The sequence below is a fragment of the Sapajus apella genome, unplaced genomic scaffold, assembly GCF_009761245.1.
Source record: "Sapajus apella isolate SASKATOON/1434 unplaced genomic scaffold, GSC_monkey_1.0 scaffold49, whole genome shotgun sequence".
Taxonomy (NCBI): domain Eukaryota; kingdom Metazoa; phylum Chordata; class Mammalia; order Primates; family Cebidae; genus Sapajus; species Sapajus apella.
This window is the reverse complement of record NW_022436989.1, coordinates 9,466,651-9,489,190: the sequence shown is the minus strand read 5'-3', so window position 1 is coordinate 9,489,190 and position 22,540 is coordinate 9,466,651. Positions and strand designations below refer to the sequence as shown.

Genomic DNA, 22,540 nt, shown 5'->3' with positions numbered 1-22,540 from the left:
CCATCTTAGTGGCTTTATCTACCTGTGGTCTTTGTAGTTGATGACTTTCAGATGGGGTCTCTGAGTGGATGTCCTTTTTGTTGATGTTGAAGCTATTTCTTTCTGATTCTTAGTTTTTCTTCTCACAGTCAGGCCCCTCTGCTGCAGGACCCCTGGAGGTCCACACCAGACCCTGCTCGCCTGGGGAATCACCCCCGGGGGCTGCAGAACAGCAAGGGTTACCGCCGGTTTCTTCCTCTGCTATCTTTGTCCCAGAAGGATACCCGCCAGATGTTGGCCTGAGCTCTCCTTTATAAGGTGTCTCTTTGGTATATGGCGGTTGGGTAGTTGCTTGAGGAAACAGTCTGTCCCTTATAGGAGCTCAAGTGCTGTGCTGGGAGCTCTGCTGTACTGTGCAGAGCTGCTGGGCAGATACCTTTAAGTCTGCTGCAGCTGAACTCATAACTGCCTCTTTTCCCAGGTCCTCTGTCCTAGGAAGGTCAGCTTTATTTATAAGTTCCTGTCCTGCTGCTGCCTTTTTTCGTAGATGCCTTGCTCTGCATGGAGTAGTCTAATCACAGTCTGCCAGCAGAGGAATTGCTAAGCTGCCGCAGGCTCTACCCAGCTGCTGTGTGAACTGCCTTGGTAGTGGTAGACTGCCTCAGTAGTGGGGGATGCCCTTCCCCCCACTGAGCTGGACCATCCTGGGTCCAGCTGCACTTGCTGCGAAACTCTCAATCCAGAGCGTTTCAGATTGCTTGTTTGTGGGGGTGGTACCCTCTGAGCCAGATTGCCTGGCTCCCTGTCTCAGCCCCCTCCCTTTCAGTTGAATGGGTGGCTCTGTCTCCCCGGCATTCCAGGCACTAGTCGAAACAGCCGCCCAGACTTGTGTGAGTTTCTGTGCGCCGACCCGACCTGGTACGGGCTGAAACCGCCACACTGAAAACTCGTGGTGCTTTTCGGCCCAGGAATCTCCTGGTCCGTGGGCAGTGAAAACTTGTTTGGAAATGCAGTGAGCACTCCCCCTCTGCGCTGTTCTCACTGGGAACTGCACTCTGGGTCTGTTCCTATTCAGCCATTTTGGATCCTCTTTCCAGCATTCTTAGAAGTTTATAGATAAAACAGGTTATTTAGAGAAATTAGATGACTAGCTTAAGGCCCCAGGAAGAATTAATCTTAAACCGCTCGGTTCCTCTCTCAGGGTTTGCAGGCGTGTGGGTCAAGAAGGGCCTTTACAGATGGAAGTGGGAAAACTTTATAGTGGGCAAAAGGGAAGCCTCCGGGTATGCCCCGATTGGAGGCTGTTGATCTGAGGAAGTTGTCTGCTAGCAATGGGGCATCCCATGTGATTGGTTTGGAGAACAGATTCAGCCCCTCTAGTTGGTCCCAAGTCGGAAGTGGGCACTCAAGTTAGGGAAACTGCCAGTTATTAATGAAGTCCTGGCCAATTTTCCAGATATTATTGTTTGCCTTCATGAATTGCTACTAGAGACAGCAGTCTGAGTATCTACAACTTGACTTCAGCAGGCTGGCTCACTGGGTTAATTATTGTACATAAGATGTTGGTTTAATATACAGGTTGCTGCAGGTTACAGGTTGGAGTTCTAGTTTTGTACAGGGTTTAGCTATTGTCCACTTGTATATGTGGATTCTCACTTTGCTGTCATAGTGATACATCCAAAACACAAATCGTACTGGTGACTTCCCTGCTTAAAATCTTTCAGTGGTTTCCTGTGTCCCCAGCATAAGTGCAAAGGCCCTGAGCAGGACACTAAAGATGCTCGATGTTCCCACTTTTTCCTGTGTTTGTGGTTTTATTCAAGATCACTGCTGGCAAAAGGTCGTGCTGATCCTAGAGCAATAACATCATTTGCATTTCCAGTGCATACACTAGACTGCTTGACAGCTCTGTTGATTGATGTCCTTGCAGGGAACACCCTCCACCCACTGCTTTGTTCTTCATCGCCTTCATTTCAGCCTGTTTAGCCACCATCCTCTCTGGAAGCCTGCAGTGAAGGTGTTCAGCTCTTCATCTGTGCTCTCAGAACACCACGTGCCAACTTCTGCCCCAGGACTCAGAGCATCACATTCCAATTCCATCTTCATGTATGTCTGTCTCCCATTCCAGACTGTAAGCTTCCCAACGGCAACATCTGTTTTATTTGTCCTCTTCCCTGGCACTTTGAACAGGTCCTGGCACATATTTAATGTAGTGTGCTGAATCAGAGTGATGGGGGATTAGGACCAACATATTCCAACTTCTGTTTGAGAGTTCTTTCTAGTAAGAAACATCTTATGAAAATGTGACATTAAAAATAAATGCTGCAAAGTAATTTCGAGTGGTCCAATGGAACCAAATATGATTAAGGCATTTTCAGTCTGTCCTCCATGGCATTTCAGAAAATGTCTCTGTCCTAAGCTTAAGTGTGATGAGCAGTCTGCAACAGCTATTGGAAGGCAAATCCTGTTCTTTGCCTGACAATCAAAACTGGATAAATGAGCTCTTCTTGAAGCATTTGTTTGTGTACTGGAATGTAAATATCTGCCACTTTTCTCATTAAGACTTCCGTAAGAGAACTCCAACACCCTGAGCAAAGATCCAACCTTAAGATAAAGAGAAACAGCAAATCTTAAAAACAAAAGTGGTAAAAATGGCCCCTAGATTGATGGCATACTTTTGAAGTGGTACCTTTCTGCCAAGGCCGCTATCTGTAGGGAATGTGAAGGTTCTTCTTGAAGACCAGGGGAACGTCACTAGGACCGTTGTCTTGTAGAACTGCCTCCTGCTTTCCCTCCTCCCTAACTCTAGATGAGTGCTCTCTCCTTATGTGATATTAAGGATTTTTAAGATATGTAATATGTAAGAATTTTAAGCTAAGTAATAATAAGGATTTTTAATATGGGGCAATAGTCGTGTGGGAAAGGATTGGATAGTCCTTTTATGGGGGAATGTGCTGTAATTGAGTGAAGAGAGTTTACTTCATGCTTATATACAATTATATACATGTGGGGAGCTTTTGGATGTGGTTTTGTGGGAAAATGTAGTGTGTACAAATAAGCATTTGTAGTACCTTAGGGTGTTCCAACCTTCATATTCTCCCTTCTCATCCTAGCAATTATTCCTATACTTCACATACCTAAACAACAAAATATAACATTCCAACCCTTAAGTCAATGCTTATTCTGAGTCCTAGTAGCTGACCTATTTATACTCACATGAATTGGAGGTCAACCAGTTGAATACCCTTTATTATCATGGGACAGACCGCATCTATTAAATATTTCTCCGTCATCCTCATCCTGTACCACTCACTACCCTTACTAATTGTAAAGGCAGTTATAATTGTTCTGTAAACTACTCTTTTCATTTCCCTTCTTGCCTCACCAATCCAAAGATTGGTGCTTCCTAAGGTGTACTTTTGATCTTGTCATTCACCTGCTCAAAATATCACAGTTTCTAAATGCCCAACCTATAGGCATGCGTCCAAGATCATCTGTTCTTAGTCCACGACTTGTCTTTCTATTTCTAGTTTACTATACAGTCTTTGAGTTATACTCCAGCAATTTCAGAATATATCTTGCATGGTCCCACGTCCATAAATTTCTTCACTTGAAATTTTCTACATGTCCATAATGGTTTTGCTGATCTTTTTATCTCAGTTTTCTAGACTCACCTGAAAAGGCTGGGGAGGAAGAATTTATTAAGTATACAGATTCCTTGGTCTGATGGCAGCTTATTACTTCTACCAGAAGTGTGCTTAAGGAAGCAAAATTTTGGGGGAACATTTTTGGGGGTGAAAATGGCTAAAGAATCAGTCTTCAAGTGGTATCAGTCAGTATATTATGAAAATTGTTTTACTTGGGTTGAATGACACAGATTAATAAAAATAGCAGACTCTCCTAGTGACATTTTATTCATACGTCATAGAAGAGGACAGCAATCAGTGACCCAGATCAGACATTATTATGATCTTCATTTGGATTTGGTGGGCTTTAAGAAGATTGATGGCAGCATCCAAATCTATAATATAGATTTTGCGTGCATCTAGATGCTGCATTAGTAAGAAGCACCCAAAGGGATTACTCTTTAGACTAAATTTTAACGAGTCCTTGTGAGAAATAATCCAGTATCTTTCATAACACTTTTGTAGTTGGTAAAACTTTATACCTGGGTAATTATGTTTTCCAGTGGATTATCAGCACAACAAAAGGCCCTGCATTACTTATTATTTTGTATTTATTTATTTATTTTCTTTAGAGAAGGGTTTTGCTTTGTCACCTAGGCTGGAGTGCAGTGGCGTGATCATAGCTCTCTCCAGCCTCAAACTCCTGGTCTCAAGTGATCCTCCTGCCTCAGCCTCCCAAAGTGTTGAAATTATAGGCATGAGTCACCACACCTGAATTTCAGGCCATATATTATTTCCCTTGAATCGCCATAGAACCTAGCAGTGTTCCTTTTAGACCAGAAAGAAACCCCTAAATGTTAAATTCTTGAACTATGGCAATATGAGGGAATACAGGTTGTTTGATATTGTTACAGAGTGATAATTTGGAGGTAATAACAGGGTATTTTAATGCAATTTTATTCAATTTAGAAGATACATCCCCCCCAAAAATTTAACTGCCCTATGATTCATAGTCTTAACTAGAAAAATAAAATTTAGTATTAGCAGGCATGTTAAACTTGCAATATAACAGAATGTGCGTTGAAATAATTTGACTCGAAAGACTCTGTACTTTATGAATTTTCAGTAGTTGAGGTGACAGATATTTGTCTAAAATTTGTCATATTGGTAGTTGCACAAGAATATTCTCAGTCCAAGCTTAAAAGCATGTGTCATCCTGGAACCTGGATAAATACCAACAATATGCAGGTGCGATGAAAGAAGGAACCAAAATGGCATAGACAGTTTTGAAGTAACAGACATTCTTGCTTCAGACACTTACTAACTGGGCGTAAAACCAGGCTGAATTGTCTTAAGGAATGTATATTAATTGTGGTTTGAAACCTGGCTTTGTCAATGGTGTGTCTTTTCTTTTTTAAATGCAGGTGCCTATTTAAATAATTTATAGATGACCTTAATTAGTCATGGATTGTTTAGTGGAGATCCTTGTTAAATTTGTAAAACAGATAGATCTACAGAGAACTGTTTTTGGTAGATCAAAGGCAATCTGCAAAGTTTTGGTGAAAGAATGAATTGAAACTACAGTGGGTGTTCCACAACAGGGAACACTCAATTAGCTGCATAGATTTTCCTGGTGTTGGGTGTTTTGATTTGAAGCCTCATTACTTCCGCTGTGTCATTAGGTAGCAAATTTACTTCATCCAAATTGAATTAATCCATTATCTAATTAATACTCATACAATATTTTTAACAGTTGAGGGAAATTGGGGTGGAGGGGGGAGGATGACAGATGTGGATGTGCCATAATTGGTAGTGTACCAATTAAGCCAATCAGATATGACAAATTGGATTAAAAGCTAGCAGATCCAGGGATGTGTTTTGCCTTTCTTTTTCCTCCCCTGCAGCTGTAATGCAAAGTGAAAAGAATATTCAGTGTGTACAAATAAACCTTTGGATTAGTCATGACTGTTTCATGCTGTACTGTACAGTTGAGCAACATCTTTAGGATGTGACATTAACTGGGAGGGAAAGAACATGTTGTTTGTTCTACCAAGGGATAGTCTAACTTGTTACTGTATGTGGCTCCTACATGTTGTTTCATGACATACGACTTGTCCTACGACACCATGGTGTATTAGGAATGTTCCGGATTCTAAATTTGGTGAATCCTTATATAAATGGTGATCTAAACTGGAGAAAAATGACAATTTAGTTTTAGGTAGACAGAGATGAAGAGCATGAATCTCAAAAGTTGCTCTTACGTCACCAAGTGTAAAGACACCGACGGGGGATTGTGACAAGAGCTTCTGTCTGTCCGTCTCGCACATGCAGCAGGCACGGCCACTTGACAGCAGCCACATTTTCCACCAGAGATTGATATCACTTTACAGATCTTCCACACACAGATTTCCAGGGAGCCACTACCCATTGATTGGACCCAACCTATTTTCCATTGTGAATTTACTATCAATTTTATATTACATTAGACCAACCTATCAAAAATTACTCTGTATCTTCTACCATCTCTTGCCTTCATCAATACACTAGGTATTACAGATGGTGAGTGAGTAACTCTAGAAGTCATAAATAAGTGAGAATGAACCATACAAATTTTATGATTGTAATAGGAAGGGAGAAGACAAACTTCAAAGAGCTAATGTCACTCCAAGCTTCTTTTTTTTTTCTTTTCTTTCTTTTTTTCTTTTTTTTTTTTTTTTTGAGACTGAGTCTCTCTCTGTCTCCCAGGCTGGAGTGCAATGGCATGATTTTGACTCACTGAAGCCTCTGCCTCCTGGGTTCCAGCGATTTTTTTGCCTCAGCCTCCTGAGTAGCTATGACTACAGGTGCACATCATCACACCTGGCTCAGTTTTGTGTTTTTAATAGAGATGGGATTTCACTACATTGGCCATGATGGTCTCAAACTCCTGACCTCAAGTGATCCACCCAACTTGGCCTCCCAAAGTACTGGAATTACAGGTGTGAGTCACCACACCTAGCCAAAGCCTCATTTCTTGAATAAAATCTTAGCTTCTAAATTGTTTTGTCTTCAAATTCCACACATCAGACATTGAGGGTAGGTGGCATGTATGCATATGAGTGTGAAAGGTAAGATTACAATCGTGTAGTCTGTGTACACTCAGGCCTGCAACAGTTGAGTAATAGTCACTAAATTAGAACCAAACAATGGTTCTCACTGTCTTTCCCTAAATCTTCATTTGTGCCGCTAGCAGTTATGGGCTAAATGATGAAAAGGTATGTGATATTCATATTTCATATTCTGGCATCATAATGTCTCCTGCCCTCTCCGTTCCCATCCTGAGCTTTAAGTCAGCCAGTACCAATCTGGGTCTCCCAGCTACTGGGTTTCCAATAGCAATGAGATCTCAAGAGTCCTGCTTTATCTGTGGCTCACATCCCAACCTATGTCCCCTTGCCAAGTTTCTTACTCTCTCTCTACCTGCTCTAGTTGCCCTTGTTGACCTCCTGTCTCTTGTGTCCTGCACATAAGATGCTGAATCTCTGGCACTGATGACAGTTCCTTTCTTAGGTCACATTTTCTCTTTGACCTTCAGTTTGTGCCTGCTTTTGATGTCACCATGTGTAGCACAACTGGAGTTTCCTGGCTTCCCTTTACCTGGCCAGTGTTCCCCCTGAATTTGCCTTTTATCTCACAAAAGTTTTTCTTGTAACCATAAGAGTTTTTCTTTTCTTCCCTTTGTGCAAAGGAAAAAACCGGTCACTTCTCAGATCCCAGCTCCTCTTTTCCTGGTGCCCTCATTTGACAAAGTGACATCTAGTTATTGGAAAGTGGCAATTCCTGTTACTCCATGAATAATGTAAATAGGCTAATTTGAGGGGTACAGCCCCATTTCCTGTTTAGAACTTACTAGAGAGGCACATGCTTTTTGAAAATTGCTTTCAGAGAAAAATCTTCCAGACCAAACTTGCCCAATCCGTAGCATGCAGGTTACATGTGACCCAGCACACCTTTGAATGCAGCCTAACACAAATTCCTAAACTTTCTTAAAACATTATGATTTTTTTTGTGTGTGAATATTTTTTAGCTCATCAGAGATCATTAGTGTTAATTTTATGTGTGGCCCAAGACTATTCTTCTTCCAGTGTATCCCAGAGAAGTCAAAAGATTGGTTACTCCTGTTCTAGATTTTTATTAAGCTAAAGTTCATAGGTTTCCTTAGTTATTCAGGTTTCCTAAGTTTCTCACCCTAGTGTTATTTTTGTCTCCCAGGATTTGATCCTGGAAATTACATTTCATCAATCGTCCTATCTCCCTAGGCTCTTCTCATCTGTGGCAGTTTTCCAGAGTTTCCTTGTTTTTTGATGACTTTGCCAGTTTTGGGCAGTCGGGGTCAAGTATTTTGTAGTGTCTCTTAATTGAGATTTTCCTAATGTTTATCTCATGATGGGACTGAATTCTGAGTTTTGAGAAAGATCACAGATGTAAGTTCTGTTTTCTTCATATCATGTCAAGGGAACATACCATCAACATGGTTTTCCACTGTTGTTGTTAGTCCTGGTCACCTGGCCACAGGAGTGTTTGTGAGGTTTCCCCACTGTAAAGTTATTCCTCCTTTTTAGCAGTGTTTGGGATTCTGGCATAAGTCATAGATGTCGGCCTCCTTTGTATTGTCTTCCAGGCTTTTGGTATTAGTCCCTATGAACTGGGCAATCACATCATGCTTAAAACAGTTCTGCTGTCTAAGAACTTCTTACTTCTTCCTTTTTTTGGGGGAAACAAAAACTTCTTTGGGTTTTTGTTTATTTTTATTTATACTTTTAGTAGATGCCAGGTAAGGAAGGAAAATAACTGTGATCCTTGTGGTGAAACTCTTCTGCATCTTGGCTGTAATGGTGGTTACATAAATGTATACATGTCATAAAATCACATAGAATAAATCATACACACACACATACAAATGTATGTAAAACTGATGAGATCTGAACACAGTCAATAGATTGTCAATATCAGTTTTCTGCTTGTGACATTATACTATAGTTACGTAAAATATTACCACTGGGGAAAGCTGAGTGAAGGATGAATCTGTATTATTTCTTACAAACTGCAGGTGAATCTACAATTATCACAAAATAAGAAGCTTAAAAAGACTAAATTATCAAATATAATTTAAAATATCTGTGTAGTTCTTTTTGTCTTTTGAATGCATCTCACAAAGCCTATATTTATAGTCAAAAATATGTATTTTAAAGTCACTTGAAAGAAAATCTGTGGACTTTTATTACTAATGCAATATTCAGTTAGAGTTATTGCCCACTTAATTTGTTTTCAATATCAGAGATTTCTTACTAAATAATCGGTAATGTATTTACATGATTCAAAAGTTAACAATAATATAAAGAGACTCCTAGAAAATCTTGCTTCTTTTAGTGCCTCTTCCTTTGTTTTTCCCCACAACCGTTTATAGGTAAATATTTTCTTATGTCATACTTACCTTTCCATAGTTTGTTTGTAAGAACAAATAACTGCCTTATTTTACTAAAGAAATCAACATACAATATATGCTATGATGCATTTTGCACTTTTCTTCAGTATATTTTAGAATAACAATATATTCTCTCTTTATCATAATACACAGAGAACATCCTTATTCTTTTTAAAAACTATATTATCTTTGACTGCAGGGATGTACCATAGTTTACTCAGTTTTCTTTTGCTGAACGTTGAGCTAACAGATGATACCACAATGAATAACCTGGTACATATGAAGTTTCTTACTTATTCAGGAATATCTGTAGTGTGCATTTCTAGAAGTTTGATTGTCAGGTTTAAAAATTTAAAAATTTGTAATGTTATTAGGTACTGTCAAATTTTCCTCCATAGGTATCAAACCATTTTCCACTTCTTCCAGAAATTGCAAGTGTCTCTTCAACGGCATTATTTTCAGACTTCTGTATTTTCCCCAATTTGATAGCTAGGAAATGGTTATTACCATAGTTAATTTTTGTTCATTTTATTATGAGGGAGGTTGCACATCTTCACAAATGTTTAAATGCTATTTGTAATCTGTTTTATGTGTGATTTGTCTTTTTATATCCTTTGTCTATTTTTTTCCTGTTGTGTTGTTCTTCTGTTTCTCCTCAATTTCTAGAAGTTTCGAATGTATATATTACATATAAATATATACTATATGTAATCAATATGTCTTTTAAATACATATCTGTGTATTGTATTATTTATTTATTATATATTTTATAAATACATATGTATTTATCATATATTATGTAATATGTATGAATATATTACATGCAATTCATATATAATGCATATGCATAACTTACATATTATATAGCATAATATATGTTAATAGAATATATATATAGGCAACTCTTAGAAATTTAAATATGTATACATATATGTAGTCATATTTTGGAGTGTCTTCACCGAAGATTACTTCTTTGGGTTTTTAAACTGACATCCTGTGGCTCAAAAGGAGATAGAGTGAGGATTGGCCAAATCAAATGCTCCATTTTTAACTGTTCCCAAACTAGAAGATGAACACAATGAATACACATATTATGATTGGACCACAAAGGTTAACACAATCAGTTCCAGATATTGATCTGAAAGCTCAGAATAACAAACACATTCCATTAGGAATCATAAAACATTCCATTAGGTAATAAATGAACCCACTACAATGCCTGGTGACATAGTAGATAATTAATTTTATTGAAATCATTAATGATATTTGGAATGTTTTATTTATTTAAGAACATATTACTGATTGACTAAAATATGTTAGCTATGTTAATCTGAGTTCCGTGTGTCTCAATTATGAGTGCTTTTTACCTTGTATTAACTACATCAGTTCCTCCAGGTAAAAACCTAACAATTGTTGTTGTTGACATGATTGCAACTATGTAAAAAAGGTACATACAGCAAAGTCTTCTATGAAATACACCAGAATGGTTGTCACTTTTCTAGATGCCAAAATAATAGATGATTCTCAACTTCATTCTTCTTTTATATATTGTCACATTTTCCACAACAAATTTTACTACACTGTTAACAGTTAAACATGCTTTATTTTTTTAAACATGCAAATGCTTCCACTGCTGATACATGTAGGCGGTTGGCCATATATAGGCATTTATTCCATATTTTGACAGTCGTTCCATATTTTGGTCCCTTTGCAATGGAAGCTATAAAACTTCTTACTGGGGAAGTTTAGGTAGATAACAAAAACTGACTTTGTCCCTGGTGCAATAGATTTATTAAAAACAAGCAATACAAGGATATGATTATATATCTTAGTTTCTGATAGCTATTCCTGATATGAAAATAGCTGAAAAGAGATCCCAGAGCAGCTAGGGATTCTTCTGTAATAAACTATGGCTGTCAAGATCAGAGCAAATTCATCCATTCTCTGCAGAGTAACTTTTATTAATTACATGAGCATTGTTTTCTTCCTGGCGAGTTATTTAAGTGAGCATTTTCCCCCACCACTGTCATTAGGATGTGGCCAGGCACACTTGCACTTGGAGTAGTGTGCTTTGAGTCTTTTATTTCTGACTAAATTGCTAAAAGTCAGAGATTGTGTGGAAATGGACTTTGGTACCAACCTGCATGAAGCAAGATGTTCTCCGAGTGCACCAAGGTTTTCCTTTGAAGTCTGTTAAAGGGAAAGTTTTGCTTTCTGACAACATAGAAATTATTCTTCTAGACTGTGCTTTGAGTTTATCAATTTGTGGAGGTCATATCCAGAGCAGAACTACAAAGAATTGCATTTGGCAAGCACTGAAGACCATTGACATGTAGAAACACTCTATGCTGAGATAATCTAGGGTACAGGGGAAAGGGTATTTTTAAAAAAGGGGAGAATCAAGGGCATGATAAACTTTACTGCACTAAATGTGTACTTTACTTTTATTCTTCAATGTATACACCAAAATATTAAATTATAAAAATATTCATAACCCTCTCATTTGCAAGACTTTCTATTGCTGTTGATGGTGCTGATGACGTGATGATTGTATTTTTCTTGAGCACTATGCATCCCCGTAATTCTTTGAACCTTTTCATACTTCATACTTCAGACCACATAATATTAGGGGTTAAAATTAAGCCAAATTAACGAGAACTCTTATAATTTTGACACTTATTTTCACTAGAACTTGCTGAGTCTCCAAGCTTTGTGCAATATCTGCATTTATCTTTGTGAGTCCCCAGGGCAAGCTTTAAGGATACTCATGGACAGATCTGATGAAGTTCCCAGTGTAATCATGAATTAATTCTCCTATCATGGCCCTAGGCCTGCTTTTTCTGACACCACAACCAACGCCACTAAAGACACATCAAATTTTGGAGAGAGTGTCAAAACAGCACAGTCTTGGTCTCGATACCCACCTCTTGAAGATGAAGCTGAACTGGGTGATGAGAAGGCTGCCTTTATTACTGATTTGTTTGACATGTTTATACATAGGCCTGTACCCTGAAGTCTCATAAGAGGAACATGCTTCTTGATTTAGATTTTTTAGCCCATTTTTCTCACTAGAGTTTAGAAAGCAGCTCCTGGAGTTTGGCATAAGGAGATGACCGATTTCTGAGACTGACCTGGGCTGCATTATCTGCTTTCATCCCATCCAGTGATCAAGCCCCTTCCATCCGAGTCTCACTTCCTTCTTTAGGTTTAGCTTACTATTCTCTAGGGGTCCATCATCAAATGCTTTGACAGGCAGTAGATCTCTTTCTAAGTTCTTCTATATTGTAGCATGAGTTATATGTCAGAAAGCATGGCCTTATTCTTACCTATACTAATTATTAACTTCCATGAGCCTACACAGTTTCTTATATCTGAATTTCTCTTTTCTCATTTGTCAAAAAGGGCAGAAATACCTCCCCAAGAGAGGTATAAAAATGACATGATGTAACATATGCAACATTTAAAATGTCTTTCTACTGTTATAGACTCTAATAAGGCAATGCATTAGCACTGGGTAGCTTAGAGCTGAGAATCTTCTGGAGGAAAGCTGGGAAAATAGTAAGTTCTCTAGCCAAATAATGGAAAGGATTAGGTTCTCCATATTTCTCTCTACTCCAGAAAATTCCCTTCTGGAGGAAAAAGTGAATTTAGGTAGGAACAATGATAGTAGTTTTGAGAAAAGGGAAAGTGATCACCCATAATGCAACCAAGAACATGATATCAACCTCACGTCTGTGGAAATTCTGGCAATTAAAATTCAAAGCATTTTATGAATTATGCCAGGTGAGCGAGTCTCTAGAGGCTTCAAGATTTTACAGCCTAGAAAGGTGGGAAAATATCACTGGCAGCAGCAGAGGTGAAAGAGAATTTACAATGAATCATCTAGAAGGTCTCAACGTCTATATACGGTCTTGGATTTGAGATATTTCCAGGACTGCTGAGAAAGGGAAATGTCTCCTCAAATCAAATATATCAACAGAGTAGCTACCTGAGAGCATCATAACAGGTTGCATGCATTATGGTGTTATCATGATCTCATCTCTATTGTAAGACAGAAGGAAACATATCTTAATTATCTTGGTTTATCTCAAAGTATGAGCTCATAGCCTTGTACATGATAAGCTATAATAATTTTATAATTAATTTTATAACTGTTGAAATAAACATGCAAAGACTAAATTTGCCTTTAAAAAGTTATTTGACTATTGTGTATCTGACTATGACAATTCCACATAGTTCTTTTGGCAGCTTTCCATTGTCCCAGCAGCTACTTCCAAACTGGCAGCCTGCTGCATCTGAAACTCACAGGGAGTGGGGCTCTTTGGCACAGAGGAAATAGACAATGTTTTGATTGCTCTATGAATGGAGTAGAGTTGCCCTGTGATGTGATTTCTTCACTATGAATATGCTGGTGACCTTGGCTGAATTATGCTACGATGTGTTCCTTACACATTTCTTTCTCCTGGCTTTTGTGCAATTACCTTCATTCAGTTCACCAAGGTGGCTTCTCCTGTATTAAGGTTTTATCTTATTTTTTTCCATGTTTAGTCGCATATAGCCAGAGACCAATAAACATGTCCTTCATTCTCAGAAACTGATGGCAATTCAGAACCTCATTTACAGAGGGCTTTGTCCTGCCACTTTCTGTTAAATGGAACTGGTAGAAATGCAGGGGAAAGTTGGCCTGACTCTGGCTTTGACTCTGCATTTTCAGAGCTCACATGCTGTTGGAAAGAATAATCATTAAATAGGTCAGGCAAGCTCAGGATTTCAATTTGGAGAGTTTCACTGAATTTGAATTAGTTCTAAGGTTGTGAGAAAAAGGGTTTGCTCTGCTATTCCATACCAGCAATATAAGTCTGAGAAGATGGTGGCAGGCTGTTGGGGAAGAATCCTAATGGGATCCTATTGATGAAAGAAAATGTTCAATCCTTAAGTATGCCATATAAAGATCTTCCTCTTTTAAAAATCCATGGAAGGGTCATAGTTTAGAAAAATACTTGCAGAGAAGCAAATTATAAGTAGTCAATTCATCAACATTTTGTACAGTGCCTACTTAGAACAAAGACAATGCCAACTTTCAACAAATTTTTATTCATGAATGCTTGCTGTATCCAGTCTGTTCTTACTGAAATGTGATGTTAAATGGAGACAAATTAGATTACTGATAGTCAAGAATCCCTGAAATGCTGTCTCACCTCTTGAAGGTCAGTTTTTGTAGGTATAAAATGGGATAATAATTCTTACTTCGGTTGTTAAATGAGACTTTTCCTATTGCCTTGGAGTTTCAGCAAAAGTTGCAAAGCTGAAGATATGATTGTTGATATCTAGGTGATAACTAGGTGGTAGTTGAATCCTTCCTTATTCTAAAGATTAAGCTGAGCAGGAGCCTAGAAGCCTCTCCAGTGTTTACTCTGACCCTCCACCTCCCATCTCAATAGAACAAGAGAGAAGACTAGAGAATTTGGAAACGTGTCTAGGAGGTCAACCCAGTTGAAGTACTGGGGCAATTTCTCTCCTCCCACTGTCAGGGAGTAGAGAGCGTGATCCCCAGGCCAGTTAGTTGGAGGGACTTTAAGAGGATATTCACAGAGATGTCCTGGCTGGAGGTATTTTAAGTTGTGGAAAATCATGGTGAGGTGAAGGTGAAAGGTTTCTGAGAAGGCCTTTATTTGTTCCCTTAAAAGTGAGGCCCATAGAGGATGCAGAGACTCTTTGCCTGAAGAATGCTGGAGGTGAGAGGCATGGAGAAAGAGGAGAAAAGGATCAGGGTGGGGCTGGCCCTTCTCCCCATTTGACAAGAATACATACATTTTCTGTGAGGCAGAAAGATGCTGTTAAATTCAGTCAGTCCTGAGGCAGGGAGATTTTGGCAATAAGGGGAGAGTTGGATGTGAAACTGCCATTGGTGGCAGGGAAGCCTGCAGAGGCCAGACAGAGTCCCGTTTGGGACTGTTTTGGGAAACTGCAATGTAAAAGACTGTGTGTGTGTGTGTGTGTGTGTGTGTGTGTGTGTGTGACTGTGTGTGTTTGGGACCGCCTCCTGAAGAAACCCACCTGTCCTCTGACAAGCATCCTTTCATTCATGAGTACTGATAAGTGAATACATCAGTGTCCAAAAGTTTTTGTGATTTTCTTCTAATTTGCAACACATGCTGTTCACTCTACACCCCTCCTCAAGTGCAGGCGCACCGCCACTGGTCAGTACCTCAAAGTCATGAGCATCAAGACTGAATGTAAAACACACCAGTGCATAATGAGGGCTCAGAAAGGAAAGCTCTTATGAACACAATAACAACGACTCTGTGAAAGAAGGTTGTGTTACAATAAAAAGTCATCCTATTTCCGTATTACTCTGATAGAAACATTTTTGAAAAATCCATCAAGTAGTGTTTAATAGAGTACACACCTTATTCTTGACTTAAATAATAAAACTAAAACTATTACTCTGAAAAAATTTTCCCAAAGTATTATTAAATAAGTACTTTAATTTAATAAATGATTAAAATCATAGAAACAGGCTGGGCGCGGTGGCTCACGCCTGTAATCCCAGCACTTTGGGAGGCCAAGGCGGGTGGATCACGAGGTCACGAGTTCGAGACCAGCCTGACTAACATAGTGAAACCTTGTCTCCACTAAAAGTACAAAAAAATTAGCTGGGCTTGGTGGCATATGCCTGTAATCCCAGCTATTTGGGAGGCTGAGGCAGGGGAATCACTTGAACCTGGGAAGCAAAGGTTGCAGTGAGCCAAGATTGTGCCACTGCACAGGCAGGAGAATCACTTGAACCTGGGAGGTGGAAGTTGCAGTGAGCTGAGATCATGCCGCTGCACTCCAGCCTGGGTGACAGAGCAAGACTCTGTCTCAAAATAAAATAAAATAAAATAAAATAAAATAAAATAAAATAAAATAAAAATCATAGAAACAAAAATACAAATAAACAAGTTGTAAATTTTTATTATTTTAAATCATTTCAGTTTATTTTCAGTTCAGGTTCATTAGCACTAAAATTTAAAGGAAAAATATGGGCTAGAAAATAGGGAAATAAAAAATCACTTATCTGCCATTATATCTTCCTAATTATTTTTGTTTGTTTTTCACACCCCCTTTTCCAATATTTTTCAAGCTACATTTTCATGATGATATATTCATTTATTCAAATACCAAGAGATTTTTCAGTGTGTGTTGTCATTTGTGTTTGTGCTACACCAAAGGAGTATGGAGAGAGAAAGATGCAGAGATGGTCAGACAGCAATAGAAAAATACAGCCAGGGATTACTCGAAAAAATGCAGAACTCCACAACACAGTGGGTAACACTTTTAATTAAATTTATAGACGAACTGATAATACAATTGGTAATTTCACTTTTGTTTTCTTTTAAATCGCCTTTAATTCTTAAAAATAAGATATCAGTAGTATGATTTTCTACTCTGAGTTACAGTTGTTCAGATTCAAGCTTAGGACATTGTTGTTTCTGAGGCATCTGCCACAGAAAAATACGTAGGACATATATTCTAAACCTTTGTAATAATCTCCACAAAGATGAATCTGATGAGTTACAAACAGCTGGAACTTACATGGGCCTGTGGGCCCTTTGTTCAAACAGCTAATCATTTTTTCCTGGTGGTATCAAGTGATAAGGGTAGAAATCATTCAATTTCTTGACACTAGGTCAAGAGAGGCAGGGTTATTTCTTTAAGCCTGTAGAGATCTGCTTTGAAAAGAATGGAGTGGTATGTAGCACTTTTCAATGCCAAATGGCCTATTTAAGATTTTTATCAGAGATTCTTACTTCTAGTAATGTCAAATTCGAATATTCTGATCAAACCTTCAAAGAAAATGCCTGAAACTCCTTAGACATAGTAAAGAGCTGGCAAGAAAGTGACGAGCTCCCTGGCCAACATCTAAGAGGAAATAAGAGAGTGTGCACCAGAGCACCGAAGGGATAGAGCCACTTTAGCCCTGAGGGTATTTGTGGAGCTCAGTGATTTGGGGCCCATGGACTCACCAGGAGAGGAGTCAAATGGGGGAATGCTCTGCATTAATCTCAGATCCCAAAAGGTATCCCTGTCAGAGGAGAAGTGAATTAGATTTACAACTCCACCTCACTACCACAGGGAACAGCAGGGAAATGGCTGTTTTGTGTCTTAGGTTGAGTTTCATACAGCTGACTTTAGAGACTGTATTAGTCAGCAATCCAAGAGAAGCAGAACCAATGAGAGATTATCTATCTATCTGTCTATCCATGAAACATCTATCTCTCTATCTCAATATGTATTGATGATAAGAAATTGTCTCATGTGATTACAAATGCTGGGAAGTCCAGTGATCTACCTTCTGCAAACTGAAGACCCAGAAAAACCAGTGCTATAATTCAGTCCAATTCTGAAGGCTTGAGAAGCAGGGAAGCCGAAGGTATAAATGCCAGTACAAAGGCAGGAGAAACTGACAAATGGTGTCCCAGCTCAAGCAGGGAGGCAGGGACAAAAAGGGACAGATTTCTTCTATTTCTGACTTTTGTCCTATTTAAGTCCTCAACATCGGGTAGGGTGATTTACTTTACTGCCCACTGCTTCAAATGGTAATCTTACCCAGAAACACCTTCACGGACTCACTCATAAACAATGTTTAATATGAGCACCGCATGGCCCAATAAAGTTGACATAAAAAATTAACCATCACAGAGGCAGATTTGAGTACAAAGAGTTTATTGGCAGCCTTGGTGGATGCTGTATTTTGCAGCTTATATTTCGCCTTCATGAAAGGCACACTCATTCCCCTACATCTGTGAGAGTGTGGGTTGCAGCTGGCTGTCAGGTGAATACCTCTCCAGAAGTTGCCCTCTGCTGAAGAGAGCTCCTTATCCATGGTCACCCTTTCCCTGTTATCAGCCATATCCATTGACTCGTTTGTGCAGGGTATCTACAGACCTGGCCTTTTTGTCTGAAGGTGAGAAATCTCTGAAGGTCATTCCTATCCTGAAGCTCCCTGACCCTGAAGTGGGGTCAGTTGAGGCTTCTGCTGAAACTGCATTGTGGTTTAGTTTTTCTGTCTCCTCAATTCTGTTTAATCTGCCTTTACAGATCCTTCAATAAACCTCTTTTATATAAAATCTCAGAGACTTGGACTTTGTTTCCTGGGAAACCAAACTGACAATAAGCAATTCCAGAGAATGTGGATATAAGCTAAGAAAGGGAGGAAGATGAACAGATTGTATTAGGCAACTGATTAGTGCTCAGAGAAGCTGCAGCTCAATCCCGCTGGAGAGCCCTGTGAGATGGCACAGAACCTGCCTCAGAGGGACAATGAAATTTGACTATTTTTCACTACCAATTTCCATTCATCATCAATTGGGAGTTGTCAGGCCTGTCCACTGTCATGTCCCCAGCATCACCAGCCTGCCTGGAAAATACGTCAGGACTCCTCCATGATCCCAGGAATATCAGGGGACATGCAGTAAGAAGCACTTCAGAAATGGAAATGAGGAGTTCTGACGGGATGTGATCAGAACATCAATGACAGTCACTATAATTTGATTTTAAAGGAGCAGAGTAAAATAAGACAAAGGAAATAACCCAACTCAGTAGTTGTGGCAAAGATTCAATTCCAATATGAATTTATACCTCTTGAGCACCCTACCTCTCCATGATCCATGGACTTGACACCCTGTAAACTTGCTTTAAGTGGGTATAGACTAGTACGGACTCCAAGATCCTGAATGAAGGAAGGTCAAATCTCCTGTAAAAGCAGAACCCATTATCCTAGATATTGGTAAATACCCACATATATAATTTTAAAGAACAATATGAAGAGAAAAGTAAACATAAACTCAAATTGAGAAATTAAGGAGGCACAGAGAGGGAAAACCTGTTGAAGCAATAAAAAGAAAACCTAGACTTATAAGGACTCTGGTTTAAATTGATTTAATTTAAATCAGTTAATGAAGAAAAGTCAAGAAGCATAACAAAAATATCAGCAAAATAGCTGCTTGGGAATTTAACCAAAAAGGCAATCTGAAGAATGGTTGGTAACATGTGATTAACCAATATAAATAAATCTATTTCTTGGAATAGATTGCATAACAACTAGTTTATTATGCATAGAGGAAAAAATATAAGCTTGAGTATATTTGTAGCAATAGAACTTTATAAGATGACTAGGCATATTTGAAAAAATAAAATGTCTAGAAACGAAAATAAAAGTTTCAGTCAATCCAAAATTAAATAGTAGAAAGATTGACAGCTGACTAGAATGTGTTGATAAGAGAAATGACAGATGTCAGAAGAAATTATGAAGAATATAAAATTGGAGAATGTTAAAGTGTGTGGTAAGAGGACAAGGGAAGTATGCTCATAATTGGAGTTCCAGAGTGAAGAGGTAGTACCAAAAAACATTTGAAAAATTAGTGGCCAAAATTTTGAAAATTTGCTGAAAACTGAAATCCACAGATCAGAAAATAGCAATAAAGCCAAAGATGAATAAATATAAAGAAAACCACAAGTCACATAAACTATTGTTTGAAATATGTGATAAAGATATCATAGTCAGAAAAAAAAGGCTAATTACATATAGAAGAGTGAAAATAGCAATTATAACCTGACTTTTTACCAGAAACTATTCAACCCAGAGAAAAACCGAAATGGAATATTTGAAGTTCCAGAAAAAAGTAAAGATTGTTAAACTAGAAATCTATACCCAGAATGAATATTTTTTAAACATGAAGGTGAAATAAAGGCGAGAGACTCCATTGCCAGTAGATCTGTACTACAAGAAATGTTAAGAAAAGTTCTTTAGGCAGTAAGAAAATGATACCAGATGCAATTTAGATCCATGCAAAAGCTTGATTAGTGTCAGAAAAAGTAAACTGTGGCATATTCATACAACAGCATGCTATTAACAATATAAAGGAACAAACTACAAATACACATAAAATGTAAATGAAGATTATAAAATCTTTAAAAATATTTGCTGAATAGTACATATTCATACTGAACAGTTTCATTTATGTAAAGTTGTAAAACAGGCAAAACTAATTTATGGTGACAGATATCAGAACAGTAATTTTTTTGGAAGTGTGGGTGTAAGGATAGGCTCAGAAGGAGCATGAGGTTACTTTCTGAGTTCATAGTAATATTTTATATTTGTATAGAGGTTTGGGTTTCAGAGGTGTATATGCTTTTCAGAATTTAATAAATGTACACATTAGATGTGTTCATGTCATTTAAGTAGATATATAGCTAGAGAAAAATCTAAACAAATATTGGACTCTGGGAAGATGTATGCTGATCTATGGGGAGGTCTGCTATCTGCAATGTACTTTGAAATGTATCAAAAAGAATAATAATTGATAGAAAAATAAATTGGCATATAGTAATATGGTAAGGTAAAATAAAGATGGAAGCTATACAGGTGCTCACTGTATAGCAGAGACTTCAAATCTGCTCTGTGTTGGAAATTGTTTATAATCTTTTAGAAATTAATATTGAAAAATGCTTCATGACATTGTGGATTTCTTAATGCAAGGCACAAAGAGAATGAACCCTAAAGTAATAGAGTGATTAATTCAACTACATTATATTCAAGAACTCTTCATCAAAAGACAAGATGAATGGAACATAAAGATGAGCTACTGAGTGCAAGATGGTATCCACAATACCTAATTTACCTAGTTTCCAAATCCTACAGAGAACTCCTACAAATCAAATTAATTGATTTAATTTAAATCAATTAATGAAGAAAAGTCAAGAAGCATAACAAAAATATTGAGCAAAATAACTGCTTGAGAATTTAGCCAGAAAGGCAATCTGAAGAAAGGTTGGTAACATGTGATTAACCAATGTAATTTAATACCATAATACCGCCCCAAAATACCATGAATATCTCAAAGGACCATGTATATTTACAAAGTCTAAAACACATTATGCTACTGAAGATGTGGACTACTGAAACTATACACTGTTGCTGTATTTTTTTTTACATCAGGAAACAGACATTATCTAATGAAGTCAAATATGGAAAAATGTGAAAAAATAAATACATCCCTATATTTATAGAGAAAATCTCATATATGTGCCAGTATGGTGAATGTATGATACATTTCATTTCAGGCTTGTACACTCCTTCTCTAAAAATACAAAAAAATGTCAACCCATCAACTTGGAAAGAAACAAAAACATAAGTTGAACAAGAGAATCAAGACACAAAAGAAAATACATTGTATATAAAGTTCAAAATAAGGCAAAACAAAGACTGAGGCGGGTGGATTACGATATCAAGAGATGGAGACAATCCTGTCCAACATGGTGAAACCCCAAGCCCCATCTCTACCAAAATTACAAAAATTAACTGGGCATGATGGTGTGCTCTGTAGTTACAACTACTCAGGAGTTTGAGGCAGGAGGATCCTTTGAACTCAGGAGGCGGAGGTTACAGTGAGCCGAGATCGCGCCACTGCACTTCAGCCTCGCAACAGAGCAAGATTCCGTCTCAAAAAAAAATAAAATAAAATAAAAAAGGAGTGCATATCTAATTGCCTGAGAGGGCAGTGACTTCCCTGTGCCTGGTAAGGATTCTTCCGGGGCACTGGCAATGTTGTATTTCTGCACCTGAGTGGCAGTGAGATGCTTAGTCATTTCATTTGTTAAAATATACATATATGTATAAACATGAATATGTTTAGTTCACTTTTCTATAGTCATGCTACATTTTACGAGAAAATAATCATAAAACAATATTACTGATAATGATTCTATATTTTGACATAAGAATCACCAAATGGCATTTTTCTTGAAAAAGAGTTTATCCACTGACTTTTGACAGTCTCTTTAGTGTCCCTTAGTCCCCTCTCTCTGCACGCTCCTCCAACATGCTTTTTTCATAGGATGTTGTGAAGAGGGGGTTCAGATACCTCCAAAGCACACAGCTGGTACTGTGTCAGTTGATGACTTGCCCTAAAGAGACGCAGTTTGTCTGTAAATCCTGATGTATACCTCCCACAGAAGCCAAGGCACCCTGTTACACTGGTGGTTCTGTGTGATCTAGATGAGGCTGGCACCTTTCCACCACTAGGGTTCTCTCTCACATTGATTCAGGGCCATCAAACACAAGAGAATGTGGTAGGCATCAAGGATGCATAATCACATAGTAATAACCAAGCCATAGTAATAATTATAAAAACAACAGCTAGCTCTTATTAAGTATCTATTATGAGCAGTGTATGAGTCAGTTCTCTAGAGGAACAGAACTAATATGAGAGATGTATATATGAAGGGGAGCTTATTAGGAGAATTGACTCACAGGATCACAAGGCGAAGTCCCGTGATAGGCCATCTGCAAGCTGAGGAGCAAGGAAGCCAGTCCAACTCCTAAAACCTCAAAAGTAGAGAAGCTGACAGTGCAGCCTTCAGTCTGTGACCAAAGGCCTGAGAGCCCCTGGCAAACCACTGGTGTAGGTCTAACAGCCCAACAGCT

The 22,540-nt window shown here is 38.2% G+C and overlaps 2 long non-coding RNA genes across 2 annotated transcripts in view; one reads left to right on the top strand and one right to left on the bottom strand.

Moving 5' to 3' along the window:
- Window positions 1–3,626, top strand: part of LOC116526019 — a 9,563-nt gene extending 5,937 nt beyond the window's left edge. The window contains exons 3-4 of the long non-coding RNA XR_004257926.1: window positions 1,294–1,296; window positions 3,168–3,626. This is a non-coding gene — a long non-coding RNA (uncharacterized LOC116526019). The remainder of the gene's footprint in view (window positions 1–1,293; window positions 1,297–3,167) is intronic.
- LOC116526018 lies at window positions 2,670–22,540 on the bottom strand. Its single transcript, XR_004257925.1, has 4 exons — window positions 22,529–22,540; window positions 12,286–12,289; window positions 6,126–6,135; window positions 2,670–3,224 (listed from the first exon to the last, which is right to left on the bottom strand). It is a non-coding gene; the product is annotated as an uncharacterized LOC116526018 (long non-coding RNA).